Source organism: Impatiens glandulifera, unplaced genomic scaffold, assembly GCF_907164915.1.
Source record: "Impatiens glandulifera unplaced genomic scaffold, dImpGla2.1, whole genome shotgun sequence".
Classification (NCBI taxonomy): domain Eukaryota; kingdom Viridiplantae; phylum Streptophyta; class Magnoliopsida; order Ericales; family Balsaminaceae; genus Impatiens; species Impatiens glandulifera.
The window spans coordinates 9411-35676 of record NW_025919692.1 but is presented as its reverse complement, the minus strand read 5'-3'; the positions used below and the strand labels follow the sequence as shown (position 1 = coordinate 35676).

Sequence of the window (26266 nt, the reverse complement as noted above, 5' to 3'; positions counted from 1 at the left end):
ACATTATAATTAGAAGCTTAATTACTTGGAGTTAGAGAACACTCCATAACTCTTAGAAAATCTTTCTAAATTCTTGAATCATAACCTTATAGTCTTATACAAAATTTTCAAAATTTCAAAAAATCCTGAATCTTTTTATGGTGGATTTGTGCATGGGCTTGACTAAGAGGTTGATAGTGGATCTTTTGACTTTGGTTTGCCCAGAGGAGGCTATTTATTGCCTCTCAAGGTCGGTTCACTAAGCAAGTGGATCAGATTAAGTCAAAAGGTCATTAATGGTCTTTTGTTTGATCTCCGACTAGTTGCTAGTATAGGCCGTTATGATGCCTCAAAAGAGTAGGGGAAATGATCACATGATAAGGGTACATGATAAGGGTGATCATTTCACCTTTTGACCTTCAAAAGATGGAAAAACGACAAATTTTCATCTTTGAAAAATCAAAGATGGAGTTTTTAGTTCGTTGTCGCGAGAAAGAAGACAAATCAGGCCAAACGACGTCGTTCTGGGTGAAAAATCGAATGTTGGACGCTCCGTTTGCATTCCGTCTGTGTTCGGGCGAAAAATCGAAGGTTGTACTTGTTTTGTTAGGTTGCAAGTTCGAACCATACCTATAGCATTTTTAATTTTATTTTTAACCATTTTAAGTTTATGGGCGGGTCAACCCACAATCCGATCCAAGTATCCATTTACTCTTACATATATCCAAATTAACTACAACTCTTGACCCGGCAATCCGAACACTTTAAAAATTAAGCATCATTATATATAAGAGAGATTTTCTTACATATTACAGTTTTAATGTTTGTCATTCTTTGAACTTTTTATTTAATTGGTTATAGTTTAATTGTTTTATTATTTAAACCAACAACCATTCCATAAATTTTATTTTAAAAAGTTGGAAAAATAAATATAAAAGAAGTTTGTAAAGCTTTGTTTGGATTGGGATTGGGGTTTTTTAAAAATCTAAAGAGAGAAAAAATTAATAATTGTTGATGATTTTGAGGATGTGTTGATTATTTTTTGTTAAAAAGAATTAAAAGGTATTGTTATATATAAATAAAATAAAAATTAATGATTTAAAATAAAGAGTATTTTAGTATTTTGTATACTAAATGAATGATTTAATCGTTAAAAAATGATTAATTAAAAAATTAATTTTGTTTAAAATTTTAAAATAACTTAAGAGAACAGAAGTAAAATTATATAGAATATTTGAATAAAATATTTTTATTTTTTATAATTAAATAATCTAATTTAAAGTAACTAAATAATGTAATAAAGAAATGATTTAAATTAAATCCAATCAATGTATTTGTAATCGATATATAAATAAATATAGTGAGAGAAACTTCAGAATGGTGGGAGTGTCACTCAATACTGATTGATGCTGTCGTGCTTTTGTATTCTCTATATTACGAATATTTATAATGCATTTTATAAAAAAGAGAAAACAAACAAAATGAAAGAGAGACTTATAATATTGACCTTGTTTGATTTCGAGAACATATAAAGAGGATGCTAAATAAATTGTCTATAATAAATAAACTATTACAAGTAAGAGTGAATCAAACGGGGTGCACATTTTTTTATGAATAGGACGAAAATAACTTGGTGATAGTTTCTTTTATTTTCATTATCATTTATTGGAGTCATCTTATTTACCTCCCTTATTCTAATTAAATGTAAATTTATTGTGGATTTAGAGTTTTTCTATAAATTTTTGTATTTGGTTTCTATAAAATTATGTGATTTATTATAAAAAAAAATATTTTCATGTGTTGTGTTGATGCTATTTCATTAAAACAATACAGAGTCATGCGCGTAAGGTATCTTTCTAATTCTTCTTTAATTATAAAAAATTAGAATTGAATATTTAAATCATTTTTTTTATTACAATAAAATTCCTACTTAGGATCGATCATATAATTGATAATATGATACGAATCTTAGTGAGAATAAGAAGTTGATTTCCGAAGAGACAATTATCTGTCAAGTTCTATAATAATCAATTTTAATTAATTTATTCTATTGTAAAATAATAGTTTTTTTTTGTTTTGTCTTATTTTAAATATTGGTTTGTTTTTATCATGTATTATTATATTGATGAAGAAAATATTGGAGTATTAATTTGATTAAGCTTAATTGTTACAAACTTGACTAAATAAATTTTGAACTAAACAATTATAATAAAATCCTTAACAAACAAGAACTTTGTTGGGTTATGATTATTTAAATAATTTAAAATATAATAAACATAATTTCATTTGTATAATTGTTTTATGTAGTTAAAATCATAGCCATTGTCATTATTTTTAAATAATCCAGGTTATTTGAAAAATTCGAATCCGAACAAGCCTTAAGTTTGAGCGAAAAAAGATGAAACAAACTAAAACTAACCGAAAGGTGCAGATGAGAATCCAAATCCAAATGTAGGAATCAAAATGCCGTTTCAAGGAAAACCCATTGAAGAAAAGGCTGCTATTCATCCTCACCTAATACAATGACTTCCTTCCATCACTTTAATATAGGGCTAGTTTGATTCTATTTACGTCAGTTTATTCAATTTATTATGAGGTATGTTTGATATAATCTCAGCTTATTTAATCGTTAAACTTATGACATGTTTGATTTAGCGTTTATAAACAGCTTATTGGCGTCTGCGTAATAAGCAACTTATTGACGTCTACGTAATAAGATGCTACAGTAACTTTGCGTAATAAGCTTATGCAAAAAATTATAATCAAACACACTTTTGCGTTTAAACTCAAATTTCTCTCTACCTCCCTACTCATCGTTTAAGATTATAATCTCAGCGTTTAAGATTGTAATCTCAGCCTTTTTCTCTCTCATTAATTTTAAATATTTTTTTATTCATTCTCTCTCATCTATTTATTTATTTTTAATAATTTTATTCATTCTCTTTCATCAATTTAATCTCTCTCTAATCATTTTATTCATTCTTTCTCATCTATTCTATATATTTATAATATTTTTATATATTTATATAAAATTATTATAATAAAAAACATACATTTAAATATATTTTTAATTTTTATTTATAATATATGTATCTTAATATATAAAATAATTAAGCAAAATATAAAATATAAATATATTATGATTTTTTTTATTTATAATTATAATTTTAGAAATTAAACTAGTCTTAATTATCTAAAAAATATGTAATTATAATTGAAAGGAATGATAATACGAATAAAGTGTGAGAGAACTCAAAAATAAATGAAAAAGATTATATCGTAGGTAGAGCGTGGAAATGTGAAAAATATATATAATAATAAATTATTTTTTTATTTATATCATTTATTTTAGAATATATTTTTTTTTTTTTAAATTTAAGTAATTTATTAATATTTAAAATTATATATTAAAAAAAACTTATAAAAGTTATAAAAATTAATATATTAATATAATTTATTTTGAAATATATATTATTTTTTAATTTAAATCATATATTAATATTTAAAATTAAATCAATAAATATATATAACATTATATATATATATATAATATTAATTATTAAATAATATTATAAATATACAAAAATAAATAAGCTTAGCGTATAAGTTGAATCAAACATACCCAAGCTTAACGATTAAATAAGTTAAAATCATATAAAAAGTAACTGAGAATAAACTGGCCCTTAGATATGTTTGATTCAACTTATACACCCAACTTATTTATTTTTTTATATTTAATAATTAATATTATATATATTTATTAATTTAATTTTAAATATTAATAAATAATTTAAATTAAAAAATATTATATATTTAAAAATAAATTATATTAATATATTAATATTTATAAATTTTTGTTAATATATAATTTTAAATATTAATAAATGACTTAAATTAAAAATTAATATATTTTAAAATAAATAATATGAATAAAGAAAATAATTTATTATTATTATATATATATTTTAATTTTAACACTTCCTATGCTACCTAATTTTTCTATTGTCAATTCATTTTCGAGTTTCCTCGTCCTATTCGTAATATCATTTATTTAGAGTCATGTTTGATTTATTTCAATTGTAATAAGAATTTTTTTATAATTAATTAAGGTTATGCTGATTTCTAAAACTATAACTATAAATAAAAAAATCCCACAGCATTTATATTTTATATTTTGTTTAATTATTTTATATATTAAGATATATATATATATATTATAAATAAAAATATATTTAAATGTAAGTTTTTTTATTATAATATTTTTATATAAATATATAAAAATATTATAAATATTTGGAATAGACAATAGAATAAATAAAATGATTAAAAAAGATTAAATAAATGAGAGAGATTGAATAAAATAATTAAAATATAATGAAATAGATAAGAGAGAATGAATAAAAAAATATTTAAAAATGATGAGAGAGTAAAATGTTGAAATTATAATTTTAACTACTGAAGAGGGAAGTGTAGAGAAAATTGAGTTTAAATGTGTGTTTGATTATAATTTTTTTAGTGAATTTATTATGCAAGTTAGACATAACACCGAGAGAATTTTAAAATGAATGACTTGGTATAATTGGTCAAAAAAATAATAAATTTTTTTCTTTTTTCTCTCTTCTCACAATTTAATGAATGACACAGTGACCATAATTTTTTCTCCCAAATTCCCTTCATTCTTCACCTACCAAAGAATTAAAATGTATAGATTTTCATGTCTAATATTCTTTCCCCATGCCCACCACTTTTCTTTCTTTTCTTCCCTTTTTCATTAATTATTCAACTAATTAGGGTAACCAACTATATTTGAAAAAGAAACCCCATGTTATTTTATGTAAAGTTTAGGTAACCAATTTGAAAAAGAAACTCTGTTATTTTATGTAAAGTAAAAAGGCCTTGTTTTAGATGCAGTGATTACTATTTAATAATAAAGTGATTATTTTTAAATAATTTTGATTCATATAAATAGTAAAAAATGATTATATGGATTGAAAAATTATTAGAGATCCTTTGATGTGGAATTTTTTTATATTATGTCTTATTTTTAATTATAATGATTCAATACAACCTCTTTCTTAAAAAAATCATTATAATGATATATATACATATGTAACTCTACAAATAATGATTCAATACGAACTCTTTCTTTATTCTGATATGGGATGAGAGCAAAATAAATGAAGAAGACGGTGATCTTTAAGGCTCGATGATATCATTGATTGATTGGTGAGTCTAAGGAATTCTACTTGCGGAAATGACTTTTTGTAGGTGAAGCGAAAGTTTTGTCTAATGATGGATGATGGAGATGCAAAGCCCTTTTACCGGATCCGATGTCTTCTGTATATTCTGTTGATCTTGCTTTGCATCTCCATTGCCGGGGTTAACGAAAGCCAAGCCCTTTGATAATTTTGACTGGCATTTCATCAAACAAAACCTCCTCTTCACCTGCAAAAGGGCATTGCATTTGCGCAGGTATGATTCCTGAGACTCACTGATTCGGCAATCATCTATCATCGAGCCGTAACGATCATCGTCTTCTTCATTCATTTTTTAAGAAACACAAACAAGGGTTAGAAAAGAGTTCAGAGAAACCTCTTTAGGGTTCTAAGTCAGACTTGATTTGCTTTGGTCTGATTTTGGTTTTCTTGACCGGTTGTTGTCTGGTAAAAGCAGAGGACCCTTACAAATACTTCACATGGGTGGTTACTTATGGAACTACTGCTCCTCTAAATGTCTCCCAACAGGTTCTTTTTCTTCATGATTTCTAACTGTTTGATTATTTGTCTCAATCAGAATGAATAACTTGTTTTTTCTGCTTTTGGGTTTTGAAGGTCATTCTTATCAATGGTCAATGCCCTGGACCTCAAATTGATACTGTTACAAACGATAATATAGTCATCAATGTCATTAACAAACTGGATCAACCTTTTCTCTTGACATGGTAATATATACTCTCTCTCTTTTTCTCATAATCTTTAAGTTTTGATGTTCAAAATGTTGAAGATCTAGATCCATTGAGCAGCATACTTCCATTTTCTAGTTTAATAGAATTTTGCACTTTCTAATCCAGATACAGAAAAATAAGTGTTTTCAAATGAGGCCATAATTAGGATTTTTCTTCTTTCTTGAATATGACATGTTTTGATGTTCATAAGTTTATTGAAATGAGATTTTCAAATTATAATCCAGATACAGAAAGATAAGTGTTTTCAAATGAGGCCATAATTCGTATTTCTTTCTTGAATAGACATGTTTTAGTGTTCATAAGCGTGTTGAAAAGAGTTTTTCAAAATTTTCCTCTTAAGGAGTAATGTTTGCATCATGTCAATCCAATGAAATTTTCTCTTTCAAATGTGAAAATGTGAAATATCGAAAAGTAGGAATGTTCCTTGTTGATAATTGCCTAATGCAATTAAATTTTTTAGTACAATAATCTAATTATGTTTTTAATGCAACTATGCTTTCTAAGTTGAGGTGGGATCGTGCTAGCTTCCTAATTTAAAAACAAACAAACTATGTTTTCATTTTGAGAACTAATTAGGGAAGATAACTGTCAAACTAAAAAATGAATCACATATCACATAAATCTCCTCTTAAGGATTAATGTTTGTATTATGTCAATCCAATGAAATTTTGCCTTCCCAAATTTAAAATCGCGAAATCTTGAAAAGTAGTAATCCTAGTCAATATTTTCTTAATACAATTAAATGTGTAGTATGAACTAACCTTTCAATTTATGAACTAATTGGAGAGGATAATTGACAAACTAAAAAAATTGATCACATAAATCTCCTCTTCATGAGTAATGCTTGTATTGGTTCAAAGTTCAAACTGTCAATTGAATGAAATCTCGCCTTTCCAAATGTGAAAATGGTAAATCTCAAAAAAGTAAAAATCTTAGTCAATATTTACAATTAAATTTATAGTGCAAAAATTGTGACAGGGTATATTCCCCCGTTAGCACGACCCCCTTTCAATCCGAATATTTTAGGGAGAATCAAACCTTAGATCTTTGATATTTTAGGTAAGACTCTTTGTCACTTGAGCTATCTTAGTTTTTAAATATCATGAACTATGTTTTTGTTTTAAGAATTAATTGGAGAGGCTAACATCAAATTAAAAATTGATCACATGAATTTCCACTTAATTTAGGAGTAGTGTTTGTATCGTGTCAATCTAATGAAATCCAGCATTTCAAAATGTGAAAATGACAAATCTCGCAAAGTAGAAATTGTGTTCTATATGCTTTTGTTTTTATGTTCTAAAATGGAGAGGTTAACTGTCTCCTTTGAATTTAAATTTGTAGGAATGGAATTAAGCAGAGAAAGAATTCATGGCAAGATGGGGTTTTGGGTACTAATTGCCCTATACCTCCAAATTCAAACTACACTTACAAATTGCAAACAAAGGATCAGATTGGAACCTACACGTACTTCCCTTCGACGTTAATGCACAAAGCAGCTGGAGGATTCGGAGGATTGAATGTGTATGCAAGATCTGTGATCCCTGTACCTTATGCCAGACGTTATTGAATGTGTCTTATAACAATGTTAACAATTTAACTCATCAAGTTGTTTTTGTCTAGATGATATTCAGTATGGGAGTGAGGATTGATTGAAGATAAGGAAATCTTAAAGAAGTTTATACTTATTTGATTTGATTGAAATTTGAAAATTTATTTGATTCTTATTTTTCATTCCATGTATAACTGTGAAAGTAGTGCATATATGTGTCTGTACATTAAGACTCATTTCATCACAAATAACCTTGTTAGATGTAGCTTATTAAAAATTAGGTTATTTAGGTAAAATGAGATTACGGGTATTTTGGTGTATAATTTGAATAATGTGATCGTTGAATCGAACATGGCAAGAAGTTGTTTTCCTTGTTTAAAATAGCATTTTTTTGACACTTGTTGTGAATGGCTGCATTTGAAATTCTTATTGATCCTATTCTCATTACAGATGCTGCAGAGTAGATTAGATTTAGGTGAATCACTTGGCCTTCCCGATGGACTCCTCATAAATGGGAAGAATTCTTCAACCTTCACTGGGAACCAGGTTTTTACAGTTCTTCCATTTAAAATAGTCAAAAAACCATCTTGAAAATCGTAAAACAAGTTCTTTTTCTTTCAGGGAAGACATATATGTTCAGAATTTCAAATGTTGGCCTATCAGCATAGTTTAACTTCAGGATTCAGAATCATATGATGAAGCTAGTTGAGGTTGAAGGATCTCATGTTATTCAGAAATCTTACAATTCTCTGGACGTGGCATGCTGACCAATCTTTTGCTGTTTCTAGTAACTCTATATCAAGCTCCTAAAGATTACTACATTGTTGCATCTACACGTTTCACAAATGAGGTCCATACATCAACCGCGATCTTGCATTACTCAGACTCCAAAGTTCCCGTTTCTGGACCTCTTCCTGATCTTCCATCCGACTTTCAATTTCAACAGTCATTACAGCAAGCAAGAACCTTCAGGTATGATGAGACTATGAAACTACCAACAAATTTCTACATATATCATACATGTACAAATTATGATGACTTTTTATTTTTCAAAAGGTGGAATTTGACATCTAATGCAGCAAGGCCCTAATCCTCAAGGCTCATATCATTACGGAAGTATCCCAATTACAAAGATATTTGTATTTGCCAATTCTGCACCTGTAATCAATGGGAAGCAAAGATATGCCGTTAATGGAGTCTCCTTTGTGAATCCCGACACTCCTCTGAAGCTTGCTGACCACTTTAATATCTCCGGAGTCTTTCAATTGGTTTCTATCCCAAGCGTTCCATCCAATGGCCCTGCAAATTGTCAACTTCATTTGTGAACACAACTCTCCATGACTTTATTGAAATCGTTTTCCAGAACGATGAAGATAAGTTGCAATCTTGACATCTGAATGGTCATGATTTCCGGGTTGTTGGGTAAGAACTTAAGAAGTTGGATCTCTCTTGATTGTAATTTTATTGATGCCTTGGATTAAACCCAATTGAATTGCAGCTATGTTTCTGGACAATGGAGTAATGACAGTAGACAAGCTTATAATGCTCTGCTCTGTGATAAAGCCGTTGGAAGCCATATTTAAGACTTCATTCTAATTTGAATCTGTTTATGGAGTTTCCCTCCTTTATTTTTATTATTATTATTATTATTATCTCGTTTGTTGATACATAAGGAACAAGAAATGGTGGAACTTGTTTGGTTGATCATAAATTATTGATTTCATCTAATTATTTATTCATTATTTTGTCAAATTCAATGAGGCCTTATTCATTTTTTTTATAAAATTCAGTCTAATTGTTTGTTTGAGACTTGAATTTTGTGTTGATTCTATCAACTCACAATCTTAGTCTTAGTCATCTATTTTAATGTTAGTCTTTTTTTTTTTTTTTAATTAGTTTATCACATTTAAAAATATATATTAATTCTTTCTTTTTATTTTTTCATGACTTTCCATAAATTACATTTCGGGAGCTTTGAACTCATATTTCTCAAAACAAAAAAAAAAAATTCAATTTAAAAAACAAACATGTATCAATCATATATCATACAAAAATGGATGTTGAATAATAAAGACATCATTTTCATTTTTTTTTAAATCTTTCATTACATCACATATTTTGTAGTCAAATAAACACCTTCAACAAACAATTTAAAATATTTAAATGTCAAAATGTCTTTTTAAATCTTTTATTTTAAAATTGTGATAAAATAATTTGAAAAACGAAAATAACATGTCGTAGAAAAAACTTTAATGAAATAAAATTGTAATGATTAGAGTCTTATAATATAGTATCATTCAATTCGAGCTCATTGAATAAAAACTCAACTTTAAATTCAAATTACAATTGGACCTAAAATTTTTATTATAATCAAACATTATTTTATTCATTATCTCTTACTCATATAATTCAATTTATTAATTAAATAACTTTTATTTCTTTTAAAATAAATTACTTTACCACATATTAATACTTTTATTTATTAAAAAAAACAGCTTTATCCAAATCATTACCATTTAGATTTTTTAATTAATTAAAAAATTTATTCTTAAAGATCCATAACCAAAAAACCTTAAATTTTCTTTATTTATCTTAAAAATATTTTCCCTTAAAATGTGACTATTTTTTATTCAAAAGGAAATTCAAGACAACTAACTAATTTATCAAAAGGAATTCATATTCTTTTAAGCTTTTTGCCTCAATATTGTTTTTAAGATTTTTATTTGCTCAATAACAAAGATGGTGTAATTAGATTCCAACTAAGAGTTGTCAAATAGACTTTGTTAGAAAGGTTGTTCAAGTGATAAAAATATTATCTAATAAATTAAAAGTTTTAGACTCGATTATTATTTAAAAACGTCTAAAAAATAAAAATAAAAGACAACTAATAATAAATTTGAATAAAATAGTCTCCCCACTCTAAGAGTGTTGATCTTGTTTCGTCACAACTCCTCAATGGAGCAGAGTCGTGACCACGGCCCATTCTAATGGGTAAAGATGTCAAACCCACAAAGTGTAATCTCTAGAAATTTTGAACTTTTATATGTTTTTCCATTTTGTAAAACTTTTTAGAATTCTCTAAAAATTCCTAATTCTTGATAAGATATGAAACTCTCTCTAGATTTTTTAGAAGTTCCTTTTTTTAAATAAGGTCATTAAACTCTTTAGAATTTTTTAAGAGTAGGTAGTTAGTAGACTATTTTAGAAGTCCTCTAGAATTTTTGGGTCCTAGGTTAAATATAGAAGTATCTAGAAAACTTTAGATTATAAGGAGGATCTAGAATGATCTATCCACTTGTATATAAACAAGTATTGACCCATAAACCAAACACCTCACAATCTTGTACCTCACACTTGTAATAAACAAGATATTCTCCAAGCTCTTTCTCTCTCAAAAGTGTTATATCTTCTTGCATCATTAGAAATGTTGACTAACTAGTATTGTGGAAATCTAGATTAGTGTAGCTCGAAATGAGGAAATATTTAGTGACCGAATATCAGCCCTTGGCAAGTATAAGAATCCTAACAATACCTTTTAACAATTCCTCTCTTCATTATTCAGATAATCCAAACCGGTAACTATGTCAGCTATTTAATTAATTTTAGATCGCCTCACATGATAGACAACTTCTTTAACGATCTCAAAAAATGTATATTAAATTATGAGCTATATATAAAATAGTGGTGTAAATAAGTCAAGCCGAACTCGAACTAGTCCTGACTCGAGGTTCAAGCTCGACTCGTTTTTTATTGGCTCGGCTCGAGCTCAAACTCGATCGAACTTTTAATATTAAGCTCGAACTCGGCTCGTCATATAACCATAGGCTCGAGTTCGACTTGGAATTTAAACATATTTATATGTATTAATTCGTATATTAAAAAAACATAAATCACCATTCATCAATAACCAGTTCACCACACACATATTTCAAATCTTTAGTTATATATTAATAAAAAAAAGACAACCATAAATCAAAACATACTTCATCAAACATAAAATTTCAGCAACATAAGCACAATCAACTTATGAAGTACCAATGGACGGTCTTTGGAGTCTTCTTGTAAAATGGTTGTGAAAGTCGTGTATTGTATTTGAGATGAACTTGAAAACATATTAAACTTCGTTAGGTTTATTTTGAAAAATAAAACATTTTATAGTGAAATAAAATAGTTGTTATATCTTATAAAATATAATACGAGATTGCATATATATAAATAATAATACAGTATAATTATATTTTGATTTGATTTTCAAAATTTATGTTTACGTAATTAAATTAATATCAAATCTATTTATTTTCATATAAGTATTATATAATATATATTTTTTAATTTATAAATATTATTCTGTTATATCTTCAAATACCAAAAATATTGAAAATCTCATACTTTTATCGTACCAAATATTTTGAAATATGTATCATAAGCAATAAGCCCCATATATGGCTTCCAGAACTTTGCGTTCACATGCTGAGGAGAACTGTCTACTTGGAAAATACCTGATGACGACCCTTGTATTGCTGACTATTATTGGCCTGAAGGTATTGTTCACTACTGGTGTGCATCTAGTCTACTATAATTTCTATAACCAGATGTCATATTTTCATGGTTTAATCATATTGCATCTTGATCTAAATATCATCACTAGCTATTGTCTTTTGCTCGACACTAAACTAAATTATAATATGAAGAAGGCTATGTCTCAATCATTAGGCAAAAGGGCAGAACAGATGTAATGACCATTGATCTTTGAAAAGATAGGAAAATAGAGGACACATTATTGATAGAAATTAGTATACCTACATTTTGTATATCACTATTTTTACTCCATATTCAAAATAATATTTCATCATCTCATCTGGTTAACAATACATGAATGGAATATTCTGATAATGAAAATTCCAAACGTTAATTGTAATTAGGAACATCACACCACCCTGTATGGTAACATACGCACAAAAAAAGATACTAAATTGACGAGTTTTTGTAAATGATTGATCAACGTAGGATCCTTGTCGACCTGGTGTCAGAGAAGCTGTTCAACTATGTAACAAATGCTGGAGTTAAGGTACGCTAATATTACTTTGGTTAAGATAGTGACAAGGGTCCGTTGTATGTGAAGTTCATATTTGTGCGCACCACTAGTTATATATGGCTTAATTGGTTGAGATTTGTGTTTAATATATATATATCCTAGGTAGAAAGAAAGAAAGAAAATAAAGAGAAAATGGTTAATTTGTGCAGATATTCAATGAGGTGAATGCAAGGAAGCCAGATGAGATGAACGTATTTAAGGGAGTGACTAAGAATCGTCTCTTCATGTTGATAGTTGGACTAACTATTGTGCTCCAGGTTCGACTCTGATCGTTATGTTGTCTTTTTTATTTTAAATTTGCATGCATGACGGTGATATAATAATAATAATGTGTTGTTTATGTTGATGATAGGTGATTAAAATATTCTTCCTTGGGAAGTTCTTTTCAATTGTTAGGCTTAACTGGAAAATTGTGGCTTGTATCTGTTGCAATTGGATTTGTGAGGTGAGTTGTATTATTAATTAATTAAGTTTGTGTTAGTAGGTGAAAATGAATATAATTAAACTTATCTGGTGGTCAATGCATGCAACGCAATAGTTGGCCACTTGCAATAGTTGGGAAAGATTCCTAGTTTCAGAGACACCATTCAGTGATCACTTTGTCAAGATTTATTCAAGAGTATATGTCTAGGAAGAAGAATACAAATGTAGTACCAATCACCCAGTGAAATTAACTTCAAAGTTTTTTTTTACTAATAATCATCATTTTTTATAATTGTTTTTGCTAATTGTCAGAGATCTTAAGAGATATCCAGACAGAAAAGGGAGGAAACAATTTGCACAGTGAGAGAGGATATATATTTAGATTCCAATAATTGAAGATCAATGCATTGTTCCTTTAGCGGTTTAATTGTGAAGAATGGAATGAATTTAGGTGTTATATGCTCGTCTTCATCCTTGAGCTGGCAATTGCATGAAGAAGCAACTAGGTTTTGTTTTTCAAATTTTGTGTCTATTTAATTTAGATTAATATATCATTTTTCTTTCTTATCTTAAAAAGTAATCTCTTTCATATATTTACAGCTGTGGTTCAAGAAGAAATCTGATGTCAAGAAGAAAATTAAGTGGATAAAAACTGATGTTCTTTATTGAATAAAACTATTTTTTTTGTTTGAAATATTGTTATTGTAGTGAAAATTTATGTTAAATTGTTTATTATTAAAAATGTCACTAAAAGTTGCATTTATTTTTAAATGTCCCTTTCAATGAATATTAATTTTAAATTAAAATTCGGATAAAATTGTTAAAATAAATATAAAAATCATTTTTAAAAATTTAGGACTTCTGGCGACGCTTAAATTGATGGTACCGACCCTTAAATAAGCGTCGCTATAACATGCGCCCACCCTGCTTATGGCGACGCAAGAATAAGTGTCGGTAATATTTTTGGCGAGCTTTTATAAGTTGTCAGAAGTCTTTTTAAGCGTCGCTATAAGTCTATTTTGTTGTAGTGATAGATAGTCTTATGTGTATGTTTCAAATTTTAATATATAAAAAAAATTAAGGATTAGGCTCGAAAAAGCTTGACGAGTCATCAAGCGAGTCCTATCTAAGCTCGAATTCGACTCGAATATTAAACGAGCTGGCTCGAGCCTCGGTTCAAATTCGATTTTTGACCGAACTCGAATCGAGCTTTGACCGAACGGCTCAACTCATTTCCACCCATATATAGTATATATGACTAGATAATTCTTCTTGAAAACTACATTTGTTTAATTTGTTTTCTAAATTTGGATTGAGTTTTTAAAAAAGTTTAATTATTTTAAAAGTAACAATGATTTTAAGGGAGTGAATATATTTTTGGTAAGTAAATAATTGGGAGAGGAAATTTTGGGAGAAAAAAAATAGGGAAGAAAATGACATGGCGATTGGCCGAAAAAATAACAAAATTTCTCTCTCTTTTCTCTCCTCACCCTTTATCCATTTTTCATCAATGATATAGTGACACATCATTTTCTCTCCCTAAACTTTCATCTCCTATCCCTACTAACCTAAACCAGAGCCAAAGTAATATACTAGAATAACCAGCCAGCCAAAGTATATACTAGAATAGGTAAGTATATACTAGAATAGGGACCTTCAACGGATTGTTACGAGGGACACGTCAACTTTTATTTCTTTTATTTTTAAATGATATAAAAATTGGTCCATGCTTTGCATAGTCTACATTCTATGTTAAAAATATATTAGGTTTATTTTTGAAAAAAATTAACATGCGACAAAAAGTCATTTTTTTTTTAAAATCCATTTATTATAAAAAGGAACTTTCACAAAACCTAAATTTTTTTCACTTTATTAAGATTAAATAAAAGATAATTCACACTTTTTTCATTAATCAAGTTTTATAAAAATATATAACAACTTAAATACATATATATATATATATATTTTTTGTTGATATAGCATTCAATAAGTCAAATTTTACTTATAGTTTCAATATATTTATCTTTAAGTTCTACCTCAATTCATTATTTTTCTATTCATAATTGTTACTATTCTTTCTTTTTTTTTTTTTTTTAATATTAGTAATTAATCAAGTTTTCAAATTTATATTTGTATAAATATTCAAAAAATAATCTAATAATGACATAAATAAAATAAAAATTATTTTTATATGTGAGAAGAAATTATGGATACTCTTTTTGTGTGATATAAATAAGTGTAAAAATGAATATTTTAACGTAAGTTATTGTTTTTTAATAAGTTTAATAAATAAATAAAATGGAGGAAAAAAATCATTTTAATAAATAAAAAATTAAGAAGAAATTTTTAAAAATGTTGAAATATTATATATGTGATGTTACAATATACAACACCACATTTTATAATATGAAGTAATCTTAAATTCTAAAAATTATCTAAAACTTCAAGAGAATAATATAAAATAATTAAATTATAAAAGAAAAATATTATAAAAAATAATATTATAAAAAACAATTATTAAAAATAATATAATTAAGTTATAAAAAAAAAGAAGAGATTTTCACTTTTAGTAGAATAAGAGAATTATAAAAAATAATAAAAGTAAATTAAATAATGAATTAAATATATGTATATTAATATAAAGAAATGATTGGGAGAGGGAATTTGAGGGGAGAGAAAATGAGGAAGAAGGAATGTGACCGCAATTTTTTGATTAGCCAAAAAAATAACAAAATTTCTCTCTACTCAACCTTATATCCCTTTTTCAACATTTAGTGACACATCATTCCCTCCCCAATTTCCTCTCCTGAAATTCCTCTCTCCTATCACGTCCTCATATAATAGATATCATTAGATAATTATATAATTATATATATATAATAATATTAAATGATAGTTTAAAAATGTGAAAATGTCTTATAATAGAAATATGTTAAAATTATATTATTATTATTATTATATATAAATAGATGTATATAATTTAAAACTTAAAATTTACGTTAAAATTTAGGTTGATTGACCCAATTATCTTTTATCTTATGTTATCTTGGGCCTAATTGAGTTAGATAAAAAAAATTATGAAAATTTTGGAGCAAGCCTCTATATTAGGCCATAGTTCCTTCTCTCTCTTTAATTTATTTTCTTTTTCTTTATCTAAAATTAAATTTGGTTATGGTGTAGTGTGACTGAATTGATCAAAAAAAAGTTAGTGCAATGAATTTGATTTATTTTTGTGAATGTCTTAAATATTTTTGGTTAACCCTTCTACAAAAATGATGATACTTTATTTTATTAATAAGTTACTTACAAATGATTGTGATGTGTAACCAGGGACGGAACGGATCTAAGAATTTGTATCGAGGTGGGACTTAAATTTTTATATATCAAAAAAGACGTTATACTATAATAATTTTAAAAACATAAAATTCATCTATAATAAAAATATATATTTACATCTTTAGATAAATCTCGTTCAATATAAATGGTCAAAAAGTTAGCAAAAAAAAATCATGCTAAAATGAAGTCCCGTCTTCACATTATTGAAAACATGTTTGCTCCATAGTAGTACAAGTTATAATGTTAAAATTAAATAAATATTTTTATTAAATAGTTATAGTGAAATTATAAGAAAAATAGAAAAAAAAAAATTAGAAATGTTGTTAACTTATTCTATTAGTTAACATAATAAAATCAAATCCGTTATAAATATAATAAAAATTAATTATACATAAAATTAAGAAGATGGTATTATGAAAGAGATAAGAAAAAAAAAAAAATATAATATTTGTAAAGAATTATTTTACTGTTTTTATTATTATTTTTTTATTATTCTCATTTTATATTTACCCTCATAACTTGAGGGACTTGTTTGTTTATTTTATTAGTACTGGAGAAAGCTCCAAAGAGCGGGTTGTGGATTTTCTATTCTATCAACACCTAAACTCTCTACTATTTTTTAACCTCTTCAAAATTTTGTCTATTTCTCTCACACATAATTCTAAAACTCTCTACTATTTTCTAATCTCTCGAAAATCTAATATTCAAAGCTCTCAACTATTCTCTATTTTTGTTAATTACATAAATAAAAGATAGATATTAGGAAATATTCTATCTCTTTTCAAATTAAAAAAATTAAATATAAAATTTTAAATGAAATAATTAAATGATAAAAGAATTAGTAATATATTAAATTAATGAAATAAAATGATGTCTTAACAAATTCCAAATAAATGGAAAGTTAATTAATCCTAAGAAATGTAAACTTATTATTATTATTATAGATATATATATATATATAGAAATATATATACTATAAAGTAGGGGTACTATATTCTATATATGGTATGAGCATTAGAAAGAATAAGAAACAGGGTGTTTGGATTTTTTTGAATTATATATATACATAAAAATAAATAAATTAAGGGGTAGGTTAAGCCCCCGTCAGCCCTACTATACATACGATAGGCTTGTGTAGCTAATAAAACATATATACATAGTCAACACAATAGTACGATAAAATAATTTTTTTATTAATTATAAGTTATTATATTGTAATTATTAATATTATGTTTTAATTAATTAGTATTGAGGAGTATTTTTTGAAAATGGATAAATTAAATTATATTTATTACATTATATCATATATAATTAATAATTTAATGTAATAATATATTTTAAAATAATTAAGTTTATAATTTATTTTAATTAATAATATTTATAATATATTATATATATATATATATATATATATATTATATATACGATATATATATTTAAAAAAAATTGATCGACGAGTTCGAAAAATCTAGGACGCTCTAAAAAATTATTTTGAAAATGTTAGGGGAATTAATTTTAAGGTTTGAAAATTTGAAGTTTATAAAACAAGGCTTTATAAACAATTTCATAATTTAGCATCCCGTCGAGTCCGGAAGTGATTGAGAGTTTTTTTATTGAGAAATATGTCATAGACATACTTTAATTTTTTCAATATTAATTAACCTCACGACTAGAGAATCGCTACATAATTTTAAAAATTAGGAAATTAAGAGAGTGAGTTTGACGTTTGGTTACCTATGGGAAAATGTTTATTAGAAGCTATGTCCACAACGCCCTAAGATCTCTATCTGCCTCGTTTGATTCGGAAAATTTCTACATGACACGTTATACCCTGTTATATATATATATAGAGAGGTAATATTATTAAAATTTTATATTATTATAAAAAATAAACTTATCTCTTATAAAAAAATATGAAAATAAATAAATATATTAATAATGTTATATATTTAATTTATTAGTCAGAGAGAATTTGAGACGAAAACATAAATATCATCTTTCCCGTCTTCGTCTTCGTCTTCGTCTTCGTCTTCGTCTTCGTCTTCGTCTTCGTCTTCGTCTTCGTCTTCGTCTTCGATCAATTGCCTATTTGGAAATAATTATCCATGAGAATAATTTAGATCTGAAACCGGAGGGCTGTCCTTTTCCACATGTATTTAGAAGCAACCTGGAGAGAACATTTTATATGAGAGCTAATTAGCCGATTTTAATAGTTTGTTTTTAATGCTATTTAAGTGTCATTTATTTCATCGGTTGGTGACAGAATTTCTTCACATTGAATTGGGACTTGTTTTGTGTAGTGTTTTTTTAATTTTTAATTATATTCTAAGTATAATTTACTTATCATTTGAATCATCTAATCACTCATTTTATATATTTATATTTAAATATTAAAATTATTATTTATTTAATAATATTAAATTAATTTATTTTTAAAAAATAAATAACATTTTCTACTTTTAACTATAAAAAACTATTTTTTTAGAAAATTTCATTAAACATAATTGTTAGGGAAAAAATCCCAATAACCACTCTCCATCAAATAGTCTTGTTGTTATTTAATTGGGCTATTTTGACAAATTGAATGACACATTTTTAATAGCATTATACTTTGTTGTTTCAAATGGCTCTTAAATAGTTTATTTTTCAGCAATTCATACATTGTTCTATCTGTCCAATGAAAACAATTTGTATGGGGTTTCATTTTATCTCTACTACATTGTTAGTTCATTCTTGTTTTTTTATCATTAGAATCAATCATATACGAACTTAAACGCTAATTAGAGACGATAAAACTGTTAAAGAAAATAATGTGTTTAATATATGTTTTAAATCACAATATCTTCTTATAGTTTAATTATTTGTTCATGATTTAAATTTTCAATTTACTTTTGTGTAATTGTACAAGACAATATATCTAACAATATTCTACCTCCAATAAAATAAAAACGAATTATGGATGATGAGTATCGCTTTTTGGAATATGATCCTTTATTACGGGTCAATGTTCCCCTCACATGAAGGGGCAAAACAGTCATTTTTAAAAATTAAACAAAATTACTGTTTGTCCCTCCCTTTGAGAGGAAAGGAAAATTATGAAACAATTTGTTTATTTTTAAAACAAAGTATTGAACAGAAGAAATTGAATTATTTTAGATAAATGGTCAATATATGTTGAATATTTTAATATTTCTAAATACTATAAAAAAAAATAATAAAAAATAGTTGACAGTGTAATGTTGATCTGTATCCCATTATCCCATAAGGGTTTACTTGGAGTTGCAACTTGCAAACAAATCTCAATCAACTTTCTATAATAGAGATTTTGTTAGATTTCAAATATAAGGCCTAGTAATTCTTTAGTGGATTAAGTCGCTATACTAATATTATATTGGCTGTCTTTTTAGTCACATCATTTCGTTGTTTAGTATCCGTTTATTTTGACTTATTAATTTAGGGACTGTTTGGTTTATAGATTAGTTAAAGAAATGAAACATTGGGATGTTTGGTTTATAATGATTAAATAGAATTATATTTATTTACATGTTAATAATTTGTGTTAAAATTATTTTAGTCATAATTATGAATTGCACTTAGAACATTTTTATTTTAGTGCTAGCTAATTCAATCTAAAAAAAATTATATTATAAATAATTATAACTTTTATCACTTACAATATATATTGAATCTATTCTAATATTAGAAATTGTAAGGATTTGGTGAATTCAACAAATTCAAATTAGAAAGGAATATGTTGGGTGTTACAATTATCCTTATTATTGACCTAATACTTTTGTTGTAAAACGAACAATTCAGATCTTATTTGGATAAAACTTCTAAATAATTTTTAAATTAAAAAGAGGATTTTTCATGAAATATATTGCGCGTTATTATATCTATTTATTTTTCTTTATATTTTTTATCGTTTCTAAAAATTTAATTTTAAGTAAAAAAAAATTAGTATTTGTTAATATTGTTATTTATTAGTGTTAGAATATAAAAAATATTGTACTGAAATGGTATATAGAATTACATAAGTTATATTTAACGACATCATATTCAACTTAAAAAGAAATCAATATAATAATATTATCACAACATTATAATATTGTGATAATAATATATTATAACATCTCTGCTCAAATTTAAAATGGAAGAAATTTAAACAATTTGAAGTTAAAGACGAGATTGTGAAATGCTCATAATATATTATTTAAACCTAATAAGCTCGTGAGTGATAAAATTCGTCTAATAATGTGATAACAGTCTGTTGACTAAATAAATCATTTAAGAAATTAAGTAAAATTCAATGGACATTGACGGTTGGAAATGAAACATCAACTGAAAAAGAACTCTAAAATTACTCATGAATGTTATTATATATTTGATGATAGTGTTGATTAAATAAAAAATCAGCGAAGATGTAGAATCTCATGAACATTGACCGTTGGAGTGAAACAACAACTAAAAAAGAACTCAGATATTACTCGCGAGTGTTATAATTTATTCAACGACGTGATGATAATGTGTTGACTAAATAACAGTGAAACAATTTCATATGATTGAATTAAGACCAACAAAAATACGGGCATTAACCGTTAGAGTGAAACAACAAAGAAAAAAAACTTAAATATATGATAACCGAAGAAATGAGAATATTAAAGAAACATCTAAAAGGAAAAATTATTATTATTAGAGTCCTTCATTAATGATTACTTAACAAATCTATTATTATATTTTTCTTATAATATTGATTTTTTATTTGCATGTTGATTTTTCTCTTTTTGAGTTAGCATTTTATTTTTTCGTTGATTTTCTTTTTAAGTAAACATACTGACATCCTATCGTTGAATGGACTACAACACTTACGAGTAATATTAAATTTTTTTTTATTATTTAGTCAACATTCTGTCATCATTCAACATTATTGAATGGATTTCAAAACTCACGAATTTATCAGATTTAAAAAAATATTATCAACCTTTAATAATCTCGTTTTGAACTTCAATTTGTCAAAACCTTATCCATCTCAACTTTAAGAAGGGATAATATAATATATAATAATATATTGGTAAGATATTTATATTATATTATTATATTAGTTTTTTATATTATTTAATATAATATTTCTTTATATTTTAATAAAAATATTATTAAAAAATATAATAATAAATGATTAAAACACTCACACATGTTAAAGTAAATTGTGGCAATGATTTGATTTGATTAAGAACGAAAATCTTAATTCTAATATTATATAATATAGAAAATATTGTATTAAAATTATATATAAAAAGTATGTAAATTATTATTAATATATATATATATATATATTAAGGAAAGAAAAAAAAATCATTAATACATTTTTCTTTTATTTCCTAACACTCGTGAGTCATGCCTTATATCAAATTTGTCTTCAATTATGACCATTCGTTTTACCAATTCAAATCTTCTGCTATCGATTCCTGTATTTCCATGTTGCGGACCAATCAGATTACAACATTATTATTATAACTAGAGTTATTTCCCTACGTTGTAGGGGTCATTTTACACATGATAAACAATTTTTTAAAGATAAATATTGTTGATTACAATTTAGAATGAGATAAAAGATAAGTGTAAATTAATTACATTATTACGTTAAAATTATAATATTATATAAATCACCACCATTCATGAATATTATTAACAAAATTGAGTGAGTTTAAAAAAAATGACATACTTTTATACTAATAAATTATATTTTAAATATTTCTTCTCATTTTAATAATATTAAGTACTTTAAAAGATAAATAGATCTTATTTTAAACTTTTAAGAGAAGACTTATATAATACCTTTAAATATGAAAAATTATAGATATAAAAATGTTTAACAAAAAATTTAACTGAAATTAATCATTAATAAATAATCAAAAATTTTTAACAATATAATAAAAAAAATCTTATAAATAAAATAAACAAATAACAATTACAAAATTAAAGGAGAGGAGAGGAGAGCACATGGAGTCGCTCCGGTGATGTGAGACCCAATTTTTACTATCTATGAGCTGTTTTTATGACCTTACATTTTAGAAGGTTAACGGGACATGGGAGCCTTTCAAGATAGATTGGTCCAGTTCCTATTGTAATTCATAAGAATATATCCGAGCTTTTCCTGTCTTTTTCTCTCTTGCTTATCCGCTTTTTTATATTTAATCAGTCCAAAATTTTATTATTGACCTAAAAATATTATAATTTGACATATTATAATAAATAAATATATTTATCAAACAAATTTTAGAATTAATAAAAAAAATTAATATAAAATTTAAATAACACCATTATATTATATTACTCAACTTTTATGTGGTACAATTTAGCTTCACAATTACTTCTTATCCTTAGAATAATTTGTCGAACTATAAAATGTGAAAATATTTGCATTGTTTTTATTATAAAAAAATAAAAATATATTTTTAAATATTTTAATCAAAGATTATAATATAAAAAATATCATAGTTATAAAAAAATATGATCTTTAGGCACTTTTTTATATATAAAAAAATAAAACAATAAAAATTAACTAATAAGTTTTGCTTACAAAATACAAACTACATTATCAAACTATTTGAAAAAAAAAATAAGTTCTTTTAAAAAGTTAATCTAAATATTTTTAGAAAAATAAAATAAAATTATAAAAATTTCAAAATTAATGTAATTTTCTAATTAACTTTTAATGATATGATATTTATTTTAGATTCATTATCTACCTATTTATTATTCAATTCCAAATTCAAGAAAAATAATAAAAGAAAAAATATAATTCATATATTTATATACATAATCAATCAAAAAATATAATTAAATTATAAGATATAAAACAAAAAGTGAATAAAAAAATAAATTAAACTTAAAATAATATTTAAGAAATTTTGATAAAAATAAAAAAATACAAATTTGGTACATCAAATTTAAAATTACATTATTATTATTATTATTATATAATAAATGTTTGAAAATATTTAAACTTAATTTAGATATAATCAAATAAAAATTATATTATCTTATGTCATTTTTTTTAAATCATATAAATTTTTTGATTTTTTTTATATTAAATATTTTTTTATATGAGATAATAACATTTAAATTTAATATATATATATATAATTAAATAAATAAATAATATTATGAGTTTATAACTATAATTTTAAAAATAATTTATTTTTATTTAAGTTATTTAAACTTAAAATAAAAATTGAGAAAATTTGATTGAAGAAGAAAGATAAAATTTAAAATTACATTATTATTATTATATAAATAAAGGTTATATCATTTCATATCATTTTTTTATATTATATAAATTTTTTAAATAAAAAATATTTTATAAATTTGTAATTTTAATTATAAAAACTATTATACCCATATAAAAATGTACTATTAACAAAAACATAAAAAATTAAATCTTACTCTAAAAAAATAATTAATATTTTTTTTTATGTAGGTAAATAAAGTATATATTATTATTTTTCTTATATTAAATTAAATCTCTTAACTCTAATTTAATTTATAGACATTTGTAGATTTATTGGATGGTTCTTAATTCTTAAAGATGAGATTATTGACTCTAATTTTTAGTTACTTTTTTTTTTCGTCTTAATTTCTTGTGTCAAAGTGCTGTGCGAATCCTTTGAATTTTTATATAATTTTGTTGATTGTTTTTTTAAAAAATATTTTATTTTATGAATTATTGTTATACAATAATAAAAACAAATTCATAATCAAATGAAGATAACATTACTTTTCATTTTACGAACTTCATAATAAACGAAATTAGAATTCATTTTATATAAAAAAAACTAACATAATTTAATAGTCAATACCCGATTTTAACTTAAAAAATGAATAAATATAAATAAATTATATTGGCTTAAAACTTAATTTATCTTTTGAATGATGTTTGAAAAAAGAGGATTGTTATTAGACTTCTAAACTATTTTATTAAATATATTTTTTATTTTTATATATTTCTAAATGTAATTAAAAAATTAGAATCCTTTTTTTTATAGAAGGTTAATTTTTGTTAGAAAATTTTTCATCACAAAAGAAATAAAGTAATTTACTCGAAGATAAGAGAGGAGATAAACTCATACGGGATGAATGATATAATAGTATATAACACATTTTACCTATCATTGATATAGTTTGATATTATAGTTCAGCATTTAAATAAATATTTATAACCAATTTTCAAAAAATCTCTTTTTTCTAAGACCAACCTAGTCCAAAAAATTTGAAAGTAGGTCATGAAAAATTTAGATTAATAAAACTCCTTCACTAAATTATAAAAAAAATTCTCTTAAATAGTATCTTGTAAAAAAGAAGATTAACCAAATGATACAAATTCTATATTTATAATCAAAGATTAAGTGAGTATTAATATATTTTTGTTCAATAAAAAATATATCACTACTAATAGTAACTTAATTCTAATAATAATATTAACTTAAAAGTAAGATATATGTTTATATAATATAAAATATGTTTCGATCAGATGTATATTAATTATTTTTAGTTCTTAAGGTTGACTGCATCAATTTTTTGCAATGAATTTCAATAAATTTAGTAAAAGAATTGTTGAGACCTTTGTATTTTTCATAAAGTTAGAAGGTGTAGATATACAAGAGTCAAGACAAAAAAAATATATATATATATTTTGGAGATAGATCACACTCGGTCACTATGAAGATGAAACTACGCTATAGTAGGGTAAATACCAGTATTGGTAACATTCAAGAAAAATGCAGAAAAATTATCAAATAATAAAAAACTGTAATAAAAAAATATTGTCCACAAATAAATAGTTTCCTGAACAACCAAATTAAGAAAATTCTCTTAAAAAAAATCAAACTAAAAAAATAGTATTATTTAAAGAAAAAATAAGAAGAATATTTTAGAGATAGAACTTTGTTTGAAAGTTTAAATCACACTCGGTCATTGTGGAGATGAAACCACTATAGTAGTATAGTAGAGCGATTACCGGTATTAATAACATTAAAAAAATGCAGAAAATTACTAAATAATAAAAGCTGTGATATAAAAAAAATATTGTCTCAAATAAATAGTTTCTTGAACAACTAAGAAAATTCTTAATTTAAACAATTCAAACTAAAATAATAGTATTATTTAAAAAAAAAATAAGTTGGCTCAATCAAATTCTCTTTAGACCTTTGTATTTTTAATAAAGTGAGATAATGTAGATATACAAGAGTCAAGATAAAAATAAGAATATTTTAGAGATAGAACTTTGTTAAAAAGTTTACATCACACTCGGTCATTTTAGAGATGAAACCACACTTTAGTAGAGTGATCACCGTAACATTTAAGAAAAAGGCAGAAAATTACCAAATAATAAAAACTGTGATATAAAAAAATAATATTGTCCACAAATAAATGATTTCTTGAACAACCAAATTAAAAAAATTCTCTTAAACAAAATATATATATATATAAAGATTAGAGATAAAAAAAATTAGGTACGAAATTAATATATATATAGATTTTAGTTGAGAGAAATATTTAATATTGTTATTTAAAATATTTATTTATATATAATTACCTATTTAAAATAAATAGTCTTAACTTACCTAATATATATATAATTTTAAATTTTTATATATTATGATAAGTAGAAAGTGAAATAAAATTTAATTAAAAAAAAGAATAATATTAGGAATTAATTAGAAAGATAAATTATGAAATGAAAAAATTCTTGAATATAAAATAATGAATTAAGATAGAAATCATAATGAATTTGTGTATAAACCTTCATATTCATCTATTAAACATTATTATATATTGTTATTATATATATATATAAATAAATAAGTTATGTAATATTATATATTTTATATCATTAGTGTCAAAAAATATAAATATCTAT

The 26266-nt window shown here is 24.4% G+C and overlaps 1 long non-coding RNA gene and 1 pseudogene across 1 annotated transcript; both read left to right on the top strand.

Annotated features, from left to right (window-relative positions):
• Positions 1-444: 444 nt before the first annotated feature.
• Positions 445-9076, top strand: LOC124918353 (annotated as a pseudogene).
• A 3423-nt stretch (positions 9077-12499) lies between these two features.
• Positions 12500-12996, top strand: LOC124918352. Its single transcript, XR_007097376.1, has 3 exons — positions 12500-12561; positions 12738-12845; positions 12941-12996. It is a non-coding gene; the product is annotated as an uncharacterized LOC124918352 (long non-coding RNA).
• The last annotated feature ends 13270 nt before the right edge of the window (positions 12997-26266 follow it).